Source organism: Panicum virgatum, chromosome 3K (genome assembly GCF_016808335.1).
Source record: "Panicum virgatum strain AP13 chromosome 3K, P.virgatum_v5, whole genome shotgun sequence".
Lineage (NCBI taxonomy): Eukaryota > Viridiplantae > Streptophyta > Magnoliopsida > Poales > Poaceae > Panicum > Panicum virgatum.
Genome location: NC_053138.1, coordinates 36,641,160 through 36,664,429, shown reverse-complemented (window position 1 = coordinate 36,664,429; position 23,270 = coordinate 36,641,160).

Here is a 23,270-nt window from a genome sequence, read left to right as displayed (position 1 = left end):
AGAAGTACTAAATATAGACTTATTACAAAACTAATTTCATAAGTCGTGACTTAATCACGAGACGAATCTATTAAGCCTATCTATTTAGTCTATATTTTGACCACTAATTGCTACAGTAACCATCCACTAATTATGCATTAATTATACTTAATAGATTCGTCTAGAGCCCTAATTACAACTTATGCAATTAGTTTTATATTAAATTGGCATCTGAATATTTGAATTAACATATGAATATTCGATATACGACAGCAACTTAAAAAAACAGAATAAGGCCTCGAACCGGTTGCGGCCGCGCGCGCAGCACGTACAAATTAATACACCTGTGGCTAATTAAATAAGCGCTTGTTCGTGGCCCGGCCGCCATCGACGGCGACGTGCATGTGGTGCCGGTGGCAGTACGCGCCATTGAGGTACCCGCCCGGTTGAACGCTGGGCATGCATACACAGAACGCCTCGTGTGCCCGCCGTGGAGGTACGAATTGAAAGTCTCCTTTGAAGCGGTCGGTCTCTTGGATTGATTGGTCGCTGGATCGATCGCCAGGTCTGGTTGGTTTCTTTTGGCCGCCAGACAAGCCCGATCGACGCCCCCCGGCGGCCGGCAACTCCAGTCTCCAGGAAGGTTGCAAGCAGCTGCGGGTCGGCTCCTATCGCTCTCGCTCCATCGCCTAGGGCCCACCTTCCACCGCCATGTTTGATGGTTTTGCCTGCAGTGCACAATAAGTCACCGCGCGTGTTGACTATGACTACTCGCGTTGCATCTCAGGGCGACGTTCACCGGCCGACTGACTGAAGCATAGTGACACTCTTTTCCTTGCCATCATGGCATCATGAATTGCTTTTGCAAGCATAGAGACACCGACGCTAGCTGTTTCTGCCACCAGCGAAAGAACTACCGTGAAACGACCCGGGTTTTCGAACGCAGAATCCGAATCTCTGTATCGTCGTGATAGTCCCTAGATCAGTAGCTATCACATACAGAACTCATTTCAGATAGTAAATCAGTTCATACTTACTTAAAAGAGGTTGAAACATGAATTTAATTATTACAAAATCCAGAGGATCTGCAGTACGAATTTATTACAAACCCATTGGGCTAAACTGGAACAAACAGTAAACAATAGCGGTAGCTGGTCTTCAGGCATTCGTTCATCTCAAAACTTCACCTCCACAGGCAGCACTTGAGCGTAGCACGGGCTTCTAAGCTTCAGTCGTACCATCCGTCGTTGTTGGTGTCGAACTCCTGATCGGATCCTGCATCTTGCCAAACTATCCCCAAGAACGGGATAGGTTCACGTCACCATCCGTATGCAAGCTTTAAGTGGATGCAAAGGTATAAAAACTAGCCAAGGATAGGCTATGGTTTCCTATGCAAGCACAAGTACATATGTATATATCTACACATATCCATAATCATGTCTCTCACCCATCCCAGGTCGGTGCAGGAACTCCCTCTCCCTGCAGCTCAGTTGACTCCACAGGGGGAGTGGACTAGAGGGAGGTAGAAAGCTGGGTTTACTACTCTAAATGAAGCAACAGAAGTATAGGAGAATGTACATGATCGAGTACGCGGCTATACGTATAGATTTCACCCTGCAGGGGTTGTACACCTGTACCCACCCGCCCCGAATCCAGCCGGCAAGCTACTCCAACTGTCTCCTAAGCACCGAAACAAGACTAATCGCTACGGCACCATTCCTGTCCACCCAGGTTGGGATGCAACCCCTTCGTGGTTGGGGCGCCCTGGAGTTGTGGGGCTCTCCCCCTGCCATCCGAAGTTCCACTAAGCGCCCATGCTCCTCCAGCATCGGGCCTCCCCCGCACTACCCTACTCCTGACAGGTCTGGTGATGCGCATAGCTAGCTCGGACCGGATCCACCATCACAGTGGGTAAGTGGCGTGTATGAAAAGTCCTACAAATCTCAGATACCACATATGTCCACAAGAGCCGGGGCAATCACTCATCGCAGTCCTCCGCAGTGGTCCGCCAAAGGCACCCATAACAGGTCTCGCCTCTCCTTGGGCACCCATAACAGGTATCGTCCCTCCTTCTCTTCCCACACCCATCACAGGTGCTCCCCAGAATGTGCCCAATATACATTCCCGGCCAGTAGCTTGCCCCCGCTAAAAGCCCTATCTCTGGCTCCTCACGAAGTGGGTCCTCAAGCATGCAAGACTATCATATCATGGCATTCCCATACCCAATCTCTCACATAGTGGCCAAAGCATCCAAGAATCCATCAAGGAGTCATAGGGTACAAGGAATAGGGTATATAAGTAGGCCGTGCAGGCTTATATCACACACACACAAGTAGAGCACTAGCAATTCTAGTAAGCAATGCCTAATCGGAATTCAAATCATAGATGGGCGTGAACCTGAGTGCTCCTCGTACAACTCCTGAGACTCCTGGTAGTCCTGGTCGTCGGTCTTCTCTTCAGCAGCAGGACCTATTCGTAATTACGAATTACTATAGGGGCCAAAGTGCAAAAATGCACACCCAAATAAGATCCAACTCACAACAAAACCTACTCTAACACATAGATCATGATTTTAGAAGAATTATGAAACTGGTTTCATAATTTTCGGAGCTCCGGTTGATTTATTATGATTTTCTGAAGCTTAAAACAATTTTTGGAATTAATAAAAGGTTTTTGGAAAAAGAAAATACACAGCGTGACACGTGGCAGCACCAGAGAGTGCCACGTGTCCTGCTGACGTCAGCACGGGGTCCGCCAAATGCTGACGTCATCATGGCCTTTGATGACGTCAGTGTTGACCTGGTCAACATTGACCAAGTCAACGGTCAACTGGGTCCATGTCCAGATGGGTCCACATGTCAGCGATACAGAGTCACTGACAAACGGGTCTCGCATGCAGGTCCGGTTAAAGGAAAAAGAAAAAGAAAGAGGTTTAAGGTGTAATGGGCTCAAAGGTAAACGGTCCGATTCAGCTCGTCCCAGCAACTTGGCTCAGATCGGCTTGGTTCTAGGGCTGGCTCGGGCCACGGCTTCGCAGGCCATCTTGCGGGCTGTGCCGACGGGGCGACGACAGCCCACACTTCCTCTTCTCTCCTTCTTCTTTCGTTTTTCCTCCTCTCCTTCCATTGACAACTCTGGTCCCCTAGTCGCTGCTCAGGCTGGCGCGGCCTCTTCGGTGGTCCGTCCTTCAGGCGAAGTCGGCATCGGGGCTTCCAGGCGGCGACGGCGAGACGAGGCGGGTCAAGGCGGGGTGGCGGTGCAAACAGCGACGTGCGCGTGTGCGGTGCGTGCAGCGAGCAAGGCCGTAGCGGCGATGGCCGGGACGGTGTGCGTGCAGGGCAAGGGCGAGACAAGGAGGAGCGACGAGCAAGGCGAAGGCGTGCGCGATGCGCACGGGGAACAAGGCCACGGTGGCGATGGTAGATCTGCTCCGGCGAGGTGAGGACGGTGCTCGGCGCAGGTGGACGGTGGTCAGGGTACATGGCGGAACGGCCAAGGGCGAAGCAGCGAGGCTGGTCTAGGCGGCAAGGCCCGAGGGTGTCAGGGCGACGGTGTGGCCAGCGCGCGCGGCAAGAAGGGCCATGGCGAGGCACGGGAACGTGCTCACGCGCGAGCTCCTGGCATTACAGGGCTGCGATGTGGCCTTGCCGAGCGGGCTCGGCTCGGCGACGTGGGAAGAACGATGGCGGTGAGGGTCCGATGAGACGTGTGCGCGACGGTGGGGTCTCGGTTCGGGGACGGGCAAGGCTGTGTGCGCTCGGGGCCTGGCATCCCAGGTCCGGCGGTGTGGTGGCTCGGCTACTGGTTCTGGTTGGGGGCGCTGCACGAGCAAGGCTCAGTCGGCGCAAAGGCAAGGCAAAGGCTTGTGCCTGGGTGCCAACGCATGCGCGCATGCACGCGACACACGCACGGCGTGGCCGCGGCGGCGGCGAACAGAAACGGCGGTGGGGCTACAGCGTACGCACACGGGGGCTGGTGTCCCAGACCGCGGCGGGGTTCAGGGAGCAAGGTCGGGCAGGGCGAAGGTGGCTCGACGGAGCACGCGGACGCTCGGGAAGCCGAGGTCCGGCGTGGCTGTGGCGCACACATGGCGACGCCGTGGCGAGGCCATGGTGGGGTTGAGCGAAAACGGCGGGGATCAAGGTGAGAACGGCGTCGGGCTCCTACAGTGTGCACACATGTTGGCGCTCTTTAATTACCCATTTTATTATATAATTATGAGTGGTTTTGGTAATTTCTTCGGGAAGATTCATGTATTAACCCGCCACTTGGCACCCGAACTTGACCGTTTTCGATTTTGTCTTGGATTTTGGAGCATGTTGCATTTTCGCAGGAAATTGGACATTTTCGGAGATGTTTTGACGCAGGGTCACAACTGGGCTAACATGAAGAATAAGGAGAAGAGCCCGCACGTGAAAGATGGAGCTGAAAGGGGCCAGAAGGAGCCCAGGCCGGCCGGCCTAGAGCCCTTAAGCCGGTCGGCCTAACCCATTCCAGGGCCCAATCGGCCTCAACTTTCTTCAGCGGAAAGTACTCGTCAACCCTAGCCGGTGTTTTACCAAAACCATCGACCAGAGCCGCCTATATATGCCCCGAAGCCGCCGTCAAGAGGGAGAGAGCATCCAAAGATGATTTCCAGAGATCCATTCGAGTTAGACACAAGAGAAAGGCGATACCGGAGGCCTCATCGTCCCTCGGCGCCGCTGCAAGTTGGAGGACAGCATGGGATCCATCCCTTGCCGGAGATTTCGTCACCATGATCGACTACGCTTCGCCTAGCTTCATGGGGTAAAGTCCTCGTTTGTTCATGGGGTTGTAAGGAGATCTTGAGTTGTAATTGCCGAATCCTTTATGAGATTGATCTATCATGATTCTTGTTGATGATGCTTTTATGCTTAATAGATCGCGACTTGGCTTTGGGTTTGCTTTGCTCTTGCATGGTTTACTTAGATTACATCAACTATCGTGTTCTTGTTGTTCGTTACCGATTATCCTCGTGTAGTGACAGTATGCGGGAGGGAAAGGTTTTGATCTTGGAACACACCTTTGGTAGATTAGATCCGTTCTTTGTTGCTCGGCGATTACATCTCTAGTGATCCTAGACCCTATGGACAAATGCTCTTCATATCTTGTGCACACACCTATCATTGCTCACTAGTCTAGATTAGATTACATCTATTTCACACTCAATCACTAAATATAGATCTTTTATCAACGTCATTAGTGCTTAGTTAAGCATAGTAGAACGTTTGTTCTGTGGATTTATAAACTTTGGGGGAATACTCTAAGGGAAAAGCTACACGATCCATGCACTTGCGGTACGTAAATTGGGGCTCTAAGGGGCGTCAACAAGCTTTTTTGGCGCCGTTGCTGGGGAACAAGCGATTTTGCTACGTTTAACTTTGTATTAATTTTGTTGGTTACTAACACCTATCCTTTTCCCTAGAAAATTTTTGTTTTTGTTTTTGTTTTGATTGTCTAGATGGCCCTTCTCATTCAACACGTGGAGGAAGGAGAAAAATCACTAAGGGATTATGCAAGCCCGCGATCGGAGGACTTCGACATGCAAAAATCAGATTCGGAGTTGCGAGGCACCGAGTACGAGATCAAGCCTCAAATCATCAAGATGGCGGCGGCAAACCCCTTTAGAGGAGATGAGATGGATAACCCATATAGACATATCAAGTGGTTCACAATGCTATGCAACACGGTACAACAAGACGGAGTTCCACTAGCTTGGTTTAGATGGAATCTTTTCCCATACTCGCTTGTGGAAGAAGCGAGAAGATGGTTTGCACTTGCATCCTTCGAGGTAAAAGGAAATTGGGATGACTTGATGAAGAAATTTTGCGAGCGGTTCTTTCCGTTAAGCAAGGTTCAACATATCCAGAAGCAAGTGATCAACTTCGCGCAAGGAGAAAAGGAAGGGATAGATCAAGCATGGTATAGATTCAATGGATTGATTGAACAAGAACCGAAGCTCGGATTTTCCGGTGATGTACTCTTGCATACCTTTTATTTTTCCCTAACCCCCGAGTGCATGCAATTTGTTCAAATGTGTGCAAGAGGAGATCTCATGGAGAAAACACTCACGGAAGCCGCCCAGCTCCTACAAAATATAAGCAAGGGTGCGGCCATGTGAAGAGATTGGGAAAAACGATGTTCGGCAAGCTCCGAGGAAGAATCTCAAGTGCGGGTCCTTGCTGGAATTTTCAGAAAAGAGACATTGGAAGTGAGGAAAGAACAACCGAAGCATGAGAAAGTCATAGAGACAAACCATGATGAAGAAGCATCGATCCGGAGTGCAACGAAAGACGACCCGGAAAAGAAAGGAAGAATTTTGGGCACCGCCAAATCGCTAAGGGAATTCGAGCAAATGGATTGGATACCAATTGACTTCGGAAGATTGTTCGACAAAGCAAGACCGCATCCAAATCAACGAGGAATGGCGAAGGTGATAGCGGAGGACTTTCCACCGGATAATCACACGGGATATACATTTGGCAAGGAATCGGCCGGTGATATTATTTGGAAACTTTTTGAAGAAAAAGAGGAAGAGATTGACTTGGACGGAGTGCTGGAGGTCAAAAGGATCATGGGAGTGAAACGGAATCATCACCCTACGCGTACATAGCCCAAGTATATGCGATTGGAAGCAATCAAGGCGAAGGTAATCCATCACCCACACCTCGTGTTGATTGCATGATAGACGGAGTAAAATGTTGCAATGTTCTATGTGACGTTGGCGCCCATATTAGTGTGATGAGTTCCAAGGTTTATGTTGGGCTTTTTAACGAAACACCGAACCTAGATGCTACAATCATTAAATTGATCATGGGAGATGGTAGATTAATCAAATCGCTAGGAGTGCTTAGAAATCTAAATGTTGCCATAGCGGGTAAAGATATTCCTACCGACTTTTTTGTGATTAATGCTGGTGACGATGAACATGAAAGCATAATTCTTGGAATACCCTTTCTCAAATTAGTAAATGCTATTCTAGATGTTGGGAAAGGGATTGTAACTTTTGATCTAGATGGAGAGAAGCACACTTTCAAATTTCATTCAAAATCATCTCGTGCTTTACCTCTACCTCTTGATAACGAAGGGGTAAAGAGCATTCGTTTCATTGATTCTTTTAGGGATCCTCTCCAACGTGCTATGGAGGATGGGACGCTCAAGATGATCAAGATGGAGAACTAGTAGAAACAATGGAAGAGTTGAAGCCGCAACACGGGAATTTGGAGGAAGAAAAATTTGAAGACATTGGGGAGTTAGATCAAGAAGAGGATGGTGCGCCCGATGTTGAGATGAAGCCGCTCCCCAAGGGATTGTAATATGAATTCTTGGGAGATGGCAAGACTTTCCCGGTGATTGTTAGTGACGAATTAAGCCCGGAAGAGACGGAGAAGTTGCTAAATTTATTGAAGAAACACAAAAAGGTGATCGGCTACTCAATTAATGACTTGAAAGGTATTAGCCCTACTTTTTGCACACATCGTATACAACTCGAGGAGCAATACAAGCCGGTCGTAGAGCATCAAAGAAGGTTGAGCCATGCTATGCGTGATGTGGTGAAGAAGGAGGTTATCAAATTGTTGAATGCCGGAATAATATACCCCGTGCCACATAGTGAATGGGTAAGCCCCGTGCATTGCGTTCCAAAGAAAGGAGGACTCACGGTTGTGAAAAATGAGAAGGAGCAATTGATACCGCAAAGAACCATCACGGGATGGAGGATGTGCATGGATTATAGAAAATTGAATAAGGCAACGAGGAAGGATCATTTTCCACTACCATTCATTGACGAGATGCTAGAAAGGTTGGCAAAGCATTCACACTTTTGTTACCTTGATGGATACTCAGGATTCTTCCAAATACCTATTCATCCGGATGATCAACATAAGACCACATTTACTTACCCATATGGAACTTTTGCATATCGGAGGATGCCTTTTGGATTGTGCAATGAGCCCGCTTCTTTTCAAAGGTGCATGATGGCTATATTTTCAGATTTCATAGAAGAGATTATGGAGGTATTCATGGATGATTTCTCGGTGCATGGTACTAGCTTTGAAAATTGCTTGGCAAATTTGGAGAAAGTTCTTAAAAGATGTGGAGAGGTTGATCTTGTGCTTAATTGGGAGAAGTGTCATTTCATGGTGAAAGAAGGAATTGTCCTCGGTCATGTTATCTCCGAGAGAGGGATAGAGGTGGACAAAGCAAAGATAGAAACTGTGGAGAAATTGCCACCACCTACGGATATCAAATCTTTGAGGAGCTTCCTCGGTCATGCCGGATTCTATAGCTGGTTCATAAAGGATTTTTCAAAAATCACCAAGCCATTGACACAACTTCTCCAAAAAGATGTGGAATACACCTTCGATAGTAATTGTCTTCACGCCTTTCGAACACTCAAGCAATCTCTCATAAGTGCTCCTATCATGCAACCTCCGAATTGGAATCTACCTTTTGAAATCATGTGTGATGCAAGCGACTATGCCGTAGGAGCCATTCTTGGACAAAGAAAAGAGGGGAAGGTAAATGCTATCTACTACGCAAGCAAGATTCTCAACGAAGCCCAAGTTAATTATGCAACAACGGAGAAAGAATTGCTTGCCGTGGTATTGGCCTTCGAAAAATTCAGATCATACATAGTAAATTCAAAGGTGATAGTTTATACCGACCACGCGGCAATCAAGTATCTCTTGTCCAAGAAAGATGCTAAGCCACGCTTGATTCGATGGATCCTATTGCTACAAGAATTCGATGTGGAGATAAGGGACAAGAAAGGGGCGGAAATGTTGTGGCCGACCACCTATCAACGATGTACCATAGAGGTGATGGAAAAGAACCTATCAAGGACCAAATGAGAGAAGATCACCTATATAGAATTCTCGACAAAGATGGTTGGATGAATGATTTAATAAGGGCAATAAAAGGGATGCCCTTAGATCACTTGGAAAAGAATGCAAAGAAAATAGTGATCGCGGAAAGAAGAAAATACTATTGGGATCCACCATACTTATATAGATATGGAGAAGATGGAGTCCTAAGAAGATGCATACCGAGGGAGGAACGTGAAGAAGTTCTAAGAAAGTGTCACTCGTCGGGATATGGAGGACATTATGGGCACTTTAGAACTCAAGCTAAGGTATGGGCTAGTGGATTCTATTGGCCCGAGATGCATGAAGAAGCAAAAAGATTTGTTTTGACTTGTCCGGAATGCCAAAGGACGGGGAATATCTCGCAAAGGAATGCCATGCCGTTGAACTACAATTTACAGATAGATCTATTTGATGTTTGGGGAATCGATTTCATGGGAGCATTCGTGAACTCACATGGGTTTGAGCATATGTTGGTGATGGTGGACTATATTTCAAAGTGGGTTGAAGCTATGCCATGTCGGAAGGCATCAACGGAGGAGTCCTCACATATGATTAAACGGTAATGTTCCCATGATATGGCATCCCAAGAATCTTGATAAGCGATGGAGGAACACACTTCACGGGCAAAGACTTTGGTAAATGCTTGAAGAAATTGGGAATTGAACATAGAGTGTCCACGGCTTATCACCCCCAAACAAACAGACAAGCGAAGACTTTGAACAAGCAATTGAAGGATATTTTAAAGAAGACCGTGATAAAAGGAGGAAAAGATTGGTCGAAGAGACTAGATAATGCGCTATGGGCATATCGTACGGCACACAAAACCCCGACTGGTATGACTCCTTATCAATTTGTTTATGGAAAACACATGGAACTTGCCGGTTGAGCTAGAACATAAGGCATATTGGGCGATGAAGGAGATGAACTTTGATGCGTAAGCCGCTGGAATTAAAAGGAGAATCCAAATAAGCGAATTGGAGGAGTTAAGATTAAAAGCGTACAATAGTGCAACAATTTACAAAGAAATGATGAAGAGATGGTACGACAAGCGATTACAAAACTAGGAATTCAAAGAAGGAGACAAGGTCCTACTCTACAATTCAAGGTTCAAACTCTTTGGCAAAGAAAAATTGCAAAGCAAATGGGACGGACCATACGTCGTACACTCGGTTTCACCTACGGGAGCGGTGACAATCATGGATGCGAAAGGCGACCAATATGTGGGGAACGGGCAGCGACTAAAGGTATTCTTGGAGCCCGACGTCGCGCCCCTTCATTACATCGACATATACACCATGGATGAGGAACCGGAACGTCAAGCCTAACGACGTTAAGCAAGGTATGTTTGTAAATATTCTCTTTTAGATTTTATTTTCATAGTTTTATTTTTATTCTGGACGAACTTCGAGTAAAACATAGGCTTAGAATTTGTTGGTGGGCACCTCGGAAAAAGTTGGAGTCCTGGGGGTAGAAAAACCCCCTGGGCCGGCCGGCCCAACACCCCTAGGGCGGCCGGCCTAAGCCCTCTCGTGCACCTCTCGGTCTCGATTTTTGGTAGGTACGAGATAAGGAAATTTTAAACCCGTTCTTTATAGATTTCGCATGCAAAAAACGCAGAAATATTGGACTTCTCGTCCAAGTCTTTTCAGGACTTAAATAGAGGCGCGGTTTAGATCAATTCTCTCATACTTTTCAATCTACACCATCACCTCGTGAGAGACATCGACAATAGCCATTCCAGCAAGCGCAAGAGCCATGATTGCAGTGATGGAGATCAAGGAGGGGGGCATGGCGCCCGACACCCCCACGCCAAACCAGCAGATACCTAGCTCCACCTCGGCAACCGGTGTGCCGCCCCTCCTTGTCGAAGCAAAGCGATGTGAAGCGAAGCTCCCTCCGAAGAAATTTAATACCCAAGAACGGATGAGAGTCAGAGGGAAGGGCCCTCTGTGGCGCAAGGAGAAGCTAGCTCAAGCCCAAAGGGTGGTTGTCGTCATTAGCGACGAGGACGAGGGCGAGAAGCGACAAGACAATGAGCCACCCGCACCTAGGCGTTCCTTGCGCCTTGTCAAAGTTAAAAGGAAAAACTACATCGAGCACACCCCGGAGCCAAAGGACTATGCGGGGGACAGCAATTGGGAGAGCTACATGAGCCCCGGTTCATGGGGCGCCGCCGGTCATGACTACGACGATGATTGGCCGGGGTGGGCCGAAGAGGAGAAAAGAGAGGATGACGACCCCTCCAGAGGTGACCGCGATAAGGGGAAGAAGAAGGACGACGACGAGCCCGAGGATGACGGCCCCAACCGCGGCGGCCATCACTTCGGGTGCTGTTTCAAGTGCCGCAATGAAATCGCGGATCTCTGCGCCACCATCGATAGGTGTCACGGTCAACTCGTGGCAATGGATAGAAGGATGAACGACATCGAGCGCTTGGCCGAAAAAGATTACAACTTCCTTCTCCGCAACATAAGGAAGTTATTCGGGATGGTCGGAGATCTATGAAAGCAAGGAGGAGGAGGGCGCCCTTGGTGCAATTGCCCTAGGTGCCGTTGAGAACACCGACGAGCGTCACACCCGTCTTTTATATCATTGCGACGAGGGTGCCGCATAATCTAAGCATGGGGGAGAGGTGTGACGGCTCGTAGATTGAATTTTGTTAGTCTTTGTTTAGTCGAAAGTTCGTCATCTTTAATTTCGTTTGTGTGAGAGTCATAGTCTAGCATTGTGTGCTTTATTTTTTTCACATGTGTGAGAGTGAATCTTAAATTAGTGTTGAGTCATGAAAACGAAATAAAAAGAGTCTTTGTTTTTTTTGTTAAATTGTTGGATCGTACAATTTTATTTATGCATTCAGTTTTACTTTATTTTCTTTAAAGCAATTGTTCATGAGCGTTGTCATGAAAATTAATTCTTATTTGTGGAGCTTAGTAAATTATTCGTCCATGTTAATACCCACACTTGATCTTTGATCTAGTGCTTGGTTTTGATTACGCTTGCGAGTAAGGCATGATTTGGAGGACTTTAATTTCATAAAAATAATAAAACACCTACAAACATAAGGTTGATCAAGTTCTTGACAAGTCGAGAGTAAAAATCCTATCATCCACAAGCTATATTCGTTCCACCATAAGCATTGGATGTGCATTGAGTTGAGTTAGGATTTCTTTCTCTTTGGAGTTTTAATTTCGAGCGATGATCATGTCCGTATTTTTCATCTCTGAAATGCTAGCCCCGTCAATATTCGGTAATGAGAATTCCTCATTGGAACAACTCATGAGATCTACCGGATTCCAAAACCCGAACCCGAGATTATCTTGTTTATTATCCTTTTCCTTGACCACAACCCAATTATGAGGATACGTTCTGTTCCTGCGCATGAGTTGTATAAAAAATAATTTTGGGATGAAGAAAGGAAGGAGTACTAGAAAGATGGGCCGAAGCCGAGCTGGGAAAGCCGCAGGCCGACCGGCCTACACCCCTTGAGCTGGCCGGCCTAGGCCCCTCTGGCCTTGGCTCGGACTCCAAAAATTCAGGGAGTCACTTCGGAGATTTGCCTATCTATGTTTTATAGAAAGTGTCCTATGAAAAGGTTCGGAAAAGAGAAAGAAAATTCGGGAGAAAGAAAGAAAAAAAATGTATGAGAAGAGAAGAAAAGAATAAATGAAGGGATTCTATGGTTAGAGAAGTGCAAATCACCTTGTTGTATGAGAACAATATCCTCAATTCCAACCATGTGCAATCCGACAACGAGGACGATGTTTGTGCCTCGAAGTCAATCTTTTTGTATGCCTTTGCACATGTCCACCATTCTAAATCTTCTTACCCTTGAACCCCTTACATTATGGAGAAACTCTCATGATCATTGGCTCGGAAGGTAAGCAATCATTAGAAGGTTTTTTTAATTTAACAATATATGTATATACTTTGCTAGCCCCACCTATAGCCCCACTTTATACTTGAGAGACTTTTGGGAGATGAGAGTTTGCAAATAATAATAGGATAGACACTTATATCGAGAGACATGAAAGGACTTGTGCACGAATTTTTTGTCTAACCTTTGTTGCAGGGTATTTTGCTTCTAAAAACTAAAAGAAAAAAAAACCTCCGAGGATGGCAAGAAAAGCAAGTGTTGTCAATATTCAAGTTGCCGGCTAAAGGTAAGAGTCGTGGAGTAATATTGGATGAGTTTCTAAACGCCCATGATATGATTACCCTCGCTACTCCTCTGACCTTTGTTTGAAGAAATATTGTTAGACTTGTTTGCATAAGTAAGTTTTGCAGTTTGAGAACTCTCGAGCAACCCATGGAAGGACTTGATGATTTGATTTGCTCGAGGATGAGCAAAAGCTAAGCATGGGGGGAATGTTGGCGCTCCTTAAGTACCCATTTTATTATATAATTAGGAGTGGTTTTGGTAATTTCTTCGGGAAGATTCATGTACTAACCCGCCACTTGGCACCCGAACTTGACCGTTTTCGATTTTGTCTTGGATTTTGGAGCATGTTGCATTTTGGCAGGAAATTGGACATTTTCAGAGATGTTTTGACGCAGGGTCACAACTGGGCTAAGATGAAGAATAAGGAGAAGAGCCCGCACACGAAAGATGGAGCCGAAAGGGGCCAGAAGGAACCCAGGGCGGCCGGCCTGGAGCCCTTAAGCCGGCCGGCCTAGTCCATTCCAGGGCCCAATCGGCCTCAACTTTCTTCAGCGCGAAGTACTCGTCAACCCTAGCCGGTGTTTTACCAAAACCATCGACCAGAGCCGCCTATATATGCCCCGAAGACGCCGTCAAGAGGGAGAGAGCATCCAGAGATGATTTCCAGAGATCCATTCGAGTTAGACACAAGAGAAAGGCGACACCGGAGGCCTCATCGTCCCTCGGTGCCGCTGCAAGTTGGAAGACAGCAAGGGATCCATCCCTTGCCGGAGATTTTGTCACCATGATCGACTACGCTTCGCCTAGCTTCATGGGGTAAAGTCCTCGTTTGTTCATGGGGTTGTAAGGAGATCTTGAGTTGTAATTGCCGAATCCTTTATGTGATTGATCTATCGTGATTCTTGTTGATGATGCTTTTATGCTTAATAGATCGCGACTTGGCTTTGGGTTTGCTTTGCTCTTGCATGGTTTACTTAGATTACATCAACTATCGTGTTCTTGTTGTTCGTTACCGATTATCCTTGTGTAGTGACAGTATGCGGGAGGGAAATATTTTGATCTTGGAACACACCTTTGGTAGATTAGATCCGTTCTTTGTTGCTCGGTGATTACATCTCTAGTGATTCTAGACCCTATGGACAAATGCTCTTCATATCTTGTGCACACACCTATCATTGTTCACTAGTCTAGATTAGATTAGATTGGTTAGATTAGATCTATTTCACACTCAATCACTCAATATAGATCTTTTACCAACGTCATTAGTGCTTAGTTAAGCATAGTAGAACGTTTGTTCCGTGGATTGATAAACTTTAGGGGAATACTCTAAGGGAAAAGCTACACGATCCGTGCGCTTGCGGTACGTAAATTGGGGCTCTAAGGAGCGTCAACAACACACAAAGGGTAAAGGGGCCCTATGGCTTGCTACAGCTCACCGGCGGCGAGGTGGAGCGGGTGCCTACCGTGCGGCTTGGAGTAGAACGGCGTGGCACCGTGACGAGTCGAGGCCGCGGCGAGGCAACGTTGATGTCGTCGATCGGGGGCGCCGGCGTGGTGAAGAGCTCCAACGGAAGCGTCCTTGGTGGCAGCGGGATCTCCTCCTCCTCTCCTTCTTCTTCTCATTTCTTTCTTCTTCTCCTCTCCTTGCCCTTCCTCTGCTTCTCTTCTTCTTGGCGGCGGCGGCTGGGAAAGGGAAAAATCCCCGAGGTGGCTAGGGTTTAGAGCGGCCGATTGGGGGCTTTAATAGAGGCGCCGGGGCTAGGGCTCGCGTGGGCGCCGGGGAATCTCTGCGTCCAGGCCGGGACACGTGGAGGCATCCGGGGCCTCCGCGGTGGGTTCTTGGCGCACAAGGCGTGGGCGACAGGGAGCAGACAGGGCGGGCAGAGGGCAGGCAGGCGGTTGCGGAGCTTTGTCGCGAGGCGAGGACAGGAGCGCGCGCGGGTGCGAGAGCAGTGAGTCCGTGGCGGTGTTCGCGCGGTGTCGTTGCGGAAAATGGAAAAGCAGAGCGGCGTGAGAGAGGGAGGAAGGGGATGGGTGAGCAGCGACGCTGGCAGGTGGGGCCGAGACATCAGCGGCTCAGGGAGAAGGTGAGGACACCGGTTGGGCTTTCCGCGACACGTGTGGCATGCGACGCGCGCGCGAGCGCAGCGCTCTATTTGGGCCGGAGGGGTTTCGGGGTGATGGGCCGGTGCAAGCGGTGCTAACGGGCCGGGGCAGCAGGCCAAGTGGAGGCAGGCCGAGGTCGGGGCGGATCGGGCTGGCGGGGTAAGGCAGGCCGGAGGGGAAGGCTAATGGCCGAGCTGGGCCGCGCGGGTCTGGTTGGCGAGCTGGCCGGGGCTAGAAAGGTTAGGGAAGGGTTAGAGGTTTGGGCCTGTTAGTGGGTTAGGTTGGTTAGTTTGAGTGAGAGGGGAGTTGGCCTTTGGAATTAATTTGAATGGCCACTTTCAAATTAATTCCCACACAAGTTCAAATAAGGTGAAATAAATTCAAATCAAATTTCAGATAAACAAGGTAGATTTGATAACTCCAAATAAAATCCAAATAAATCACTCTAACAATAAGATCCTTATATTTATTTGGTTTTAGATTCTAGGAATTTTGAGAGAGATAGCATTAAATCTTATATTTCTCTAGTTATTATCACATTCACACAAAAAGTTTTTTAAAACTCGTATTTTCGGAATATATAACATTCTGTAAAATTACGGGATGGTACATACCGGCTTCTTTTTTTTTATCGGAAAGACTCACTACTACAGATTTGGCCTTTTGTCCCGGTTCCAAACTGGCTTTTGTTCCGGTTTTGGAACCGGGACAAGGCTTCCGGGACAAAAGCCTCTCGAGGCTTTTGTCCCGGGTGGAAGAACCGGGACAAAAGGTGTCTGACGTTAAAAAAATTTTCGCTCACCACGGGATTCGATCCCAGGACCTCTTGCCCAACGCATGGTTTCCTTGCCAATTCACCTAAGTAGTACACGTGACTCAGTATAGAATAACTTCTTTTTGAACTATCACGTGGAGAGGCCTTTTGTCCGGGTTGGTAACACCAACCGGGATAAAAGGGGCCTTTTGTCCCGGGTGGTAACACCAACCGGGACAAAAGGGTCACCCTTTTGTCCCGGTTGGTGTTACCACCCGGGATAAAAAGGGTTGGACCTTTTGTCCCGGGTGGAGCCACCAACCGGGACAAAAGGGGGGTCTTTTGTCCGGGTTGGTGGCTCCACCCGGGACAAAAAGCCCCTGTCCCCCACGTTGGTCCGGCTAGCCGTTGGACCCGGGACAAAAGCCACCTTTTGTCCCGGGCCCAAAGGTAACCGGGACAAATGGCATGGAAGAAAGGCCTATTTTGTAGTAGTGACTACCCCTTTTGCTTGTGTCCAGGCAAGCTGTTACCCAATTAAGCTACCCTAAACGGTCACCACTACACTACTGGAAATTTATGTTTCTCTAGAAATATTAAAAGTGTAATGCTAATAAGACACGGGCATCCGGACTGGGCGAAAATATCGGATGCCTCGACAGCTCCGGAAGGTACGTGGCACCTTCTCCTCTACATCCTAAAAAGCCACCTACTAAACAATTATTTGACTGCATGTCTTGCTCTTGCTACTACCGACCATCCTCTCCTCATCATCCTCACTACACGAGCTCCACAGCTAGGGATGGCAACAGGTAGAAACCCGTCGGGTATCACTAATCCAAACCCGTACCCGGCAAAATAAAATCGTACCCGTTAAAAAACTCATACCTGTCACGGGTATTATTTCATGCCCGTACCCGAACCCGTACCCGTGCGGGTTTTTTTACCCGCGGGTTTCCCGTACCCGATAGAAGAAGCAACAAAATTTAATAGAAATCATAAACAAATACACAATGCATTATAGGCAAATGAGTCTATGAGTAGGTAATCATCGATGTGAATGGAAGTACATGAGTCTAAGTCTCTCTTAGCATGATATTGGACCTTATTTTGATACAAGGCCTTATGACATTGGTATTTTAGGTTATTTGTAGTCGGGTTTATTATACATACGGGTTTGCGGGTTTGGGTATTTGGAGAACAAACCCACACCCGCAAACCCGACGGGTATGAAGTTTATCCCATTAAGAAACCCGTGGGTATAGAATTTAGTCTATGTCCACACCCTAATGGAGCAAAAACCCATTGAGTTTCGGGTTTCGGATACCTGTTGCCATCCCTATCCATAGCCCAATCACGGACAACAGCAAAATGGTGAGAGCATATATGCACAGCCAACTCCTGCTTCACATGCTTCCCACCATGCTCGCTCTTCACAGCTTCACCACGAGGTGTATGCCCCACATGCTTCCCACCATGCTTCCTCTTCACAGCTTCACCACGAGGTGTGTATGCCGTGATCGCGTTCCAGCTATCAATCTCTACGGCAACTATAGCATCAATAATGGCGTCAACCCGGGGCCGGTGGTGGTAAGCCGAGCACGGTGGCGCACGGTGGTCGGGAAGCGGGGGCGCGGGTACCACAGGGAGGAGCTCCATGGAGACCATGGGTAGGAGCGGCAACACATGATGTGACATTCCGGCCCAACAAAGATGCATTTGATCCCACTAGTGATCTAATTGTGAGTGGCATGGCATGTGTGGGGAGTTGTCTCACCTTGCTTGTTGAGAGTGAGTCTCACCAATATATAAATTCAAGTGCCAAGTGCATTTCAACACCCAGATTAACCCTTTTACGCGAAGTGAAGACAAAAACATAAGCGGTGTTAGTGCGAGTACGTGTCTTATTCAACGTGAGAGTAGGACTGAGCCATATTTGGGACTGGAGCGTTACAATTGGTATCAGAGCCGACCCTCGTGGTTACACGTACGTGTGCGTGCTAGGGACGCGTACATGTGGCGCATGGCACATGTGGATCCTTGTGTGGTCGCACGGCATGGCATATGTGCCGGTACTAGGCGCATGGATGGCGTGTGCTAAGAGGGAAAGTTCCTGGTTGATTGCTCCAGTGTGTGCGGGTATGTTGCCGACCAGGACGTCGGGTCCTTTTATGGGGCTGTATGTGACATCCCGGCCCAACATGGATGCATTTGAGCCCACTAGTGGCCCAAGTGTGAGTGGCATGATATGTGTGGGGAGTTGTCCCACCTTGCTAGTTGAGAGTGAGTCTCACCAACATATAAACCCAAGTGCCAAATGCATTTTAACACCCGGGTTAACCCTTTTACGCGAAGCAAGGACGAAACCGTAAGCGGTGTTAGTGCGAGTGCGTGTCTTACTCAATGTGAGAGTAGGACATAGCTATATTTGGGACTGGAGCGTTACAATGAGGTCGATGGTGGCGAGCTCCATGTGGCCGCAGCCGCCACCGGCCGCCATGACACAGGCGTGGCCATGGAGGAGTGCAGAGGGAGATGACAAGGTGGAGGAATGTTGCACAAGCCTATGTTCGAAGTGTTTTAGATGTTTCAGACCAATGTTGCCAGTATTTCACATGGATGTTGCAAAGTAGATCTAGATGTTGCAATGTTGCATATGTTTTACGAGTTGCAAGTGTTTTTCATCTTCATGAGAGATTTGAATGTTCCATGCAACATGAAACATATATTGTGGTGGGTTTTTCCTCATCATCAACGGATGGCTAATAACTTTCTTCAACATTTTATGGATGTTGCAAATGGTGATTATTCATGTTACATACGTCTATTTTCTATGTTGCAAACTTTATTCTTTGATATTGCAACAGACCAATGGAGCGTCCAATGGGAGTTTTTCCGTCAGACATCCGGGTACTAGCAGCGCCATATTTGAAACAACCTAGAGAAATATTATTTCCCTACCGCATGCTCTTCGACCTGTAGGGAAATTTGCCACTCCCTAGGAAATTTCCCTGGCGCACACATGGAGCACTCATTTCATTCGAAAGGTTGCGGGCATTTTTGCATGGTGCCGTGGCGCTGAGTTCTTCCATCTCCGTAGAATTGAAAGGGTGCCAATCATCTTTGGCGTGTGCGTGCTGAAACCCTAGTGAGGAAATGTTCCCCATTTCTCCATGTGTGGCGGCGGTACCGCATCTTGTATACCTAGAATTTAAAATGTTTCTCTGTCTCTATAACCCATAATGTTCTGAATGTACCATACTGATGTTGCACGGCAAATTGGCGAGTGTTCATTCATCTTTATACTGCATAAAACAGATCTAGATTATAACTTTAGAAGTTTGGCTTTCTAGGTCACTTGTCTTTACTAGTAGCAGCCACAAGAAAACACTTGGGTTTTGTTTTCTTGTAAGTTTAGCTTCTGCTACTTCCTGGGGAGTGCGTTTGTCGATTAGACCATCCGTTTGCTTGATTCAGAACCCCAAACTTGTGTGTATCGGATTCAACTTTGGCCAAGGTCTGTATGTCGTTTGCTTGTTCACTTATTCTTTCTTGTTCTTTGATTTACTTGCAGATTTAAAGTTGTTTTTGGGACAGCAAGAACAACACAAATCAAAGGTCGTGTAACTATCATTAAGGCACAACCCCACATGATGTTGTAATCGGGTAGCACAACGTCATTTATCCTTCAAAATCCAAATTGAGTTATCTCCCACTCTCATTGAAAGACTGGGAACAAACCCCAACGGGTTCTATCATATGGTAATCGGAGGAAGGTTTTTCGGTGAGAGATTCTATCCATCCTTTACTTACAGTCCAAAAAAATCCACGAAAACATGGTAGATCTGACAATCCCAACAACAAGTTTGAGTCTTTGCTGCTCTACTTAGTTCTTTGCTTGTTGAGTTTTTCAGTTGTATTATTTGGACTAGTTGCTGGTTCTTAGCAGTTTAATCTTTAGAGTTTTGAGTTCTGATCATGATTTAGTCACAATGAAATCTACGAAATCCATTCATATTTCTGCTATCATTTCTGCCACCACGAATCCCTATTCACAGATTTAAGCACAGGAAGAAAACAGTCCTATATTTTGTTTTATATGTCCGATTTAAGTGTTTAAATACAATCTTGAAAGCTTATCTTGTGTTCATTCCAACGGATCTGACCTTGCTCCCAAATTTATTATGAGCACTTCGCAATAGCACCTGAGTTTCGCGGTCTGCTATTTGAAACACAGAGATTGTCGGATTGCTTATCCGGCCGGTCCACCAAGGGTATGCCCGGTGGTAGATTTCAGTTGAAGGATTCTGGAGCCAAGAGATTGATGGTTACGTGATAACGTAAGGGTTACACAGGTTCGGGGTACTAGAGTAGCGTAATACCCTACATCCTATTGGTTGTTGTATTAGGATTTATGGATGATGATGCGAAGTGCGTGGATGGGTTTTTTGATGTCTCGCCTATGGATCCCTCATGACCCCTTTATATAGCCTAGGAGCCGTGGGTTACAAGTAAGAGAAAAAATCTACTCAGGTTGTTTACAAGGAAGCAGGTCGGCTAAGATCTCTAAATATCCAGGCGTCTATGTCAAGCTTCCATCCTGATCTGCTGGGACCCTTCCATCGTCCAGTCGAGTGCCAGGCTGTCAGGTAGCCTGAGCAGGGTAGTCGAGCAGGGTAGGCACCTGGACTCAGGGACCCTACTCGGTAGGGAGGTACCTAGGTTTACCTCTGTCAAGCCCACGAACGCCGGAGGGTTGAGCCAAATCTTGATGTGTCTTTGCGAAGCTCTTCCGTGTTCATGTAGTGTCCCCTCTGACGCATATGATCTGAACGGGATGCGCCCATGGGCGCACCCGTTGGGTGTAACCCCTGAGCCTCGAAAGGTTTCGAAGAAGTATTTCGAGGGTCAACTAAACGAAGTCACCCTTTCATTAAATTCTATGTATTTCTAATCTTTGGACCACCCTGGGAAGGCGCTCTACTAAGTCGTGTAGATCCAATAACCAGATTATCGGCGCCCAGCCCCCAAGCAAGGTTGATGGCAGAGTAACGGAGACACGCCGAGTAGTGGCACCCAGCTCCATGAGGCACTGGCAGAGTAATGGAGATATGCCGAGTAGTGGCACCCAACTCCCTGAGGTGCTAGCAGAGTCACCGAGACGTGCCAAGTGAGTTGTCAGCACCCAGCCCCCGAGCAGGGTTGCTGGCGGAGTCATAGAGACATGCCGAGTAGTGGCACCCAGCTCTTTGAGGTGCGGGTGGAGTCACAGAGATGTGCGAGTTGTCGGCGCCAAGCCGCCAAGTAGGGTCGGTGGCGGAGTCACGGAGACACATTGAGTAATGGCACCCAGCTCCCTAAGGTGCTGGCGGAGTCATAGAGATGTGCCGATTGAGTTGTCGGCGCCCAGTCCCCAAGCAGGTCACTGGCGGAATCACAGAGACGCGCCTAGTAGTGGCACCCAGCTCCTCGAGGTGCTGGCGGAGTCACGGAGCCGTATGAGTTGTCGGAGTCCAGCCCCCGAGCAGGGTCACTGGCGGAGTCACGAAGACATGCCCAGGAGTGGCACCTAGCTCCCTGAGGTGCTGGCGTGCCGAGTGGGTAATTGTAGACCAATTCAAATTTACCTTTTGGAATATTCAGTGCATATTCCATTATTGGTCTGAACAGACGTCTGATCCATTTCTGATCTTGCAGAAGATGTTCAATGATACATCCTCGGGTAGAGACAAGTCTGAGCTAGACGCCAAAAGGCGTAAGAATCTAGCCCAAGCTGCACCTATGGACTCCTCCTCTAACTGCTTGAAGTCAAGGATATCTATTGGTAGGGAGTTTATGCGTTTATCCCGAGAGAATGAGTGACAAAAGTCAGCTCGAAGCACTTTTCAATTACCGCACATACTTACTATCGTGCGGGTGTATCATTTGTCCGCCCTCTCTATGAGAGAGAAAGGAAACTACTTCCACCGCAAGGCCTCCTGTGTCATGCCTGGGATTACCAAGCTTGAACACAGTCCTTCGAACACTTTCAAATGATAGCCGGGATCTTCACTAATTGTTCCAGAGAAGGGTCGATTTTGAACCATGGCTTTGAAGGCAGGACGAGGTTCACCGCTTGCCGAAAGAAATGGATTCGATGAGGATGATGGCTTCCAGAACTCGCCCTTGGGCTTAGAGAGCCGTGAAAGGGATGGCTACTCCATGGGTAGCTGGGGTTGAAGTAGAAATAAAGAAAAGGAAAAAGATACGAGGAACACTAAGTCCGAAGATAATGTAGCTGCCGTTCCCCGGCAACGGCGTCATAAAGCTTGTTGGTACTTTGTAACATCACGAATAAAATCCGCAAGCGCACGGATACCGCTGTAGCTTTCACCCAAGAGTATTCCAGGGTACCGTATCCACTAGGGAACGTGAGTACACTATCTACGGTTTCAGGCTCGTCCAAGGACACACACACTATTGTAGGAGGATAGGACAGAGAGGACTTCCTAAGCTCTAGAATCTATGTTTCGAAGAAGAGATCACCTCGCCATTATACTTCGAGCTACTATTTTCGACCGGCTTATACAAGCCGATAGCTCCAATAATACGTGCTCTATCCAATATCCAAACGTGGAGGATTACAAGGGCTCGAACAGGGCTGTCACCACCTGCCGGCTACCTCTACAAACCGTGGGACTATCAGACAACTGAGTGGTATAGTCCAGCCTAGACGTGTCTATGCTATTCCCTACTAACTCTAGAGGCGATCAGGGTTATCCTTTTATATCCAGAACCCAACTCTAGACTCAAATGCTACTCTCTAAGCATACACTCAACTTATATAGGGTAGATATAATAACTTGAAATCGAAACTCTAATTCTAAATAAGAAAATCTCGAACACTTACGACCGAATAAGCATCCGTCGAGGTACAAGCGGAGAAGAGTGCCGACAAACCCGGAACTTCACCCGACTCCTCCTCACTCTCTTGTAGAGGTACAATTTGGAGAAGAGCGCCGTTACCGGCGCCCCTCCTGAGTACCTCTACTCCTAAACTCTCTAAGACAACTCTCAACTCAAGTAAGAACTCAAGAGAAGATGTTGTTGTGTGTTGTGTGTAGTGTGTCTTCATTTGGAGCGCCTCCCCTTGTATTTATAGGAGGGAGCCACCCTCATCTCGCCCGGGAATGAAGCCAAACCGCCATTGGGGACCAACCACATCTCGCCACATGTCACTGAGAGTCGGTGGGGCCCGTGGGCCACCACCACATGGTCGGCCGACCATGGTGGTCGGCTGACTGTGGGCTGGGCCCGTTTGGCCCGGTCTATGGTCAGAAGGTATCTAGGAGGGCCCCCATGTCAAATATATGGGTATGGGCTTGTCTTCAGTCAGTTTGGGTGC